Here is a 1,696-nt window from a genome sequence, read left to right as displayed (position 1 = left end):
GGTGTCGGGGTGGGTGCCAAGGATCCAAGGTGGGTGCCAAGGAACCAAGGTGGGTGTCTGGGTGGGTGCCGAGGTGGGAGCCAGGGTGGGTCCCAAGGTGAGTGCAAAGGTGGGTGCCAGGGTCAAGGTGAGTGCCAATGTGGGTTCCAAGGTGCCAGGGTCAGGGTGAGTGCCAATGTGGGTTCAAAGGTGCTAAGTTGGGTGCGAGGTTGGGTGCGAGGGTGGGTGGGTGCCAAGGTGTGCTAGGTGGAAGCCCGGGTGGGTCGGCATCCCATGGGTGTCGAGTTGGGTGCCTGATGGGTGCTTCTTGTCAAGTTTTAGTCGTCGGGACTCATTTCGAGCCTTAGAGGTCGTTTCTTGTCCGGTTGCCCTGTCTTCGACCTGGGAACCCAATTTTGGTCCTCGGGTCCCATTTTTTTTTGTCTCGCATCCCACTTTTGGCCTGTGGCCTTTTCGGGGTCGATTCTCGTTTTGGGCATCAGAGCATGTTTCTTCTCCTAAAACCCAATATTTGTTTATTAAGTCTCGGAACACATTTTTGTTCTCGTGGACCCATCATGGGTCTTGGAACGCATTTGTGGTCCTTGGGTCCCATTTTGCATCCCGAAACTTGTGTTTTGGTGCTTGATCCCTATTTTGGGTGCCCACCTTGCACCAAGTGCGCACCCGGGGCAAACCGAGCGCCTTGGTGCACCGGGGCAAGATCGAGCGTGCACCCGAGGCGCCCCGAACATGCACCAAGGTGCACTCGGCCCACATGTGAGCGCAGGTCGTTGCGCCCGAGGTGGTGTGTGGGCACCGCGTTGCAGACGGGACACTGCACGCACACGACGCCCCCTCCAGGTGCACGCACGTAGGCCGGGCCGGGTGCACACCCGACGCCCTAGCAAGGTGCGCGCACCCGGGCAGGGCTCACACTTGGCGAACGGGGCGCACTTCGCGAGGGAGGGTGTGCACCTCGACGGGGGTGGGTGGCCGGGGTGGATTCGCACGTGGGTCGCGGTTTGCTAAGTACACACTGCGACAAGCTCATAACGGGTGCGATCATACCAGCGTTAGTGCACCGGATCCCATCAGAACTCCGCAGTTAAGCGCGCTTGGGCCGGAGTAGTACTGGGATGGGTGACCTCCCGGGAAGTCCCGGTGTTGCACCCTTTTTTAGTTTTTCGCCGGGCGTCGCAATGCTATTTGAATAAACCTTTTGCCCGTTTGCGTTCTCGTCGGGGCCGGGCCGGGCCGGGGTGCGCTGCCCGCACTACCGCGCGCGCGGGGGCGACACCGAGCGCGCACCCGAGGCGCCCCGAGCACACAGGCCACGGTGCAACCCGGGCGTTGTGCGCGCACCCCGGTGCGCCCGAGGTGCTGCGCGCGCACCCAGGTGAAATCGGTGTGCACCTCGGCCAGTGCGCGCTCGGTCGAGTCGCGCACGTTGGCCAAGGTGCACGGTGATGTTTCTTACTCTAAGGTTCCGCACCAGACGCCCGGGACAGGTGAGCGAAGCTGGGCGGGGCCGGGTGCGCGGCCGGGGCAGGTGCACGCAGCTGGAGAGAGCTTTGGAGCACACTTCGGAGCGCACCAATGATGCGCTCCATTCAAAAGTTTCCTGAAAAGGCAAAAAAAGTTGAGATTATAGAATTTCCCACTTGAGAGATTGTAAAAAAAAAAAATTTAAAATGAAGGAAACGCGGGTGCCAAG

The 1,696-nt window shown here is 60.5% G+C and overlaps 1 non-coding gene across 1 annotated transcript; it reads left to right on the top strand.

Moving 5' to 3' along the window:
- The first annotated feature begins 1,036 nt into the window (after positions 1–1,036).
- On the top strand, positions 1,037–1,155 carry LOC131865380 (5S ribosomal RNA). The gene has a single exon (XR_009364108.1). It is a non-coding gene; the product is annotated as a 5S ribosomal RNA (ribosomal RNA).
- The last annotated feature ends 541 nt before the right edge of the window (positions 1,156–1,696 follow it).

This window comes from Cryptomeria japonica, unplaced genomic scaffold (genome assembly GCF_030272615.1).
Source record: "Cryptomeria japonica unplaced genomic scaffold, Sugi_1.0 HiC_scaffold_109, whole genome shotgun sequence".
NCBI classification, from domain to species: domain Eukaryota; kingdom Viridiplantae; phylum Streptophyta; class Pinopsida; order Cupressales; family Cupressaceae; genus Cryptomeria; species Cryptomeria japonica.
Note: the sequence above shows the minus strand (reverse complement) of the source record. Positions and strands in the feature narration are given on the sequence as shown.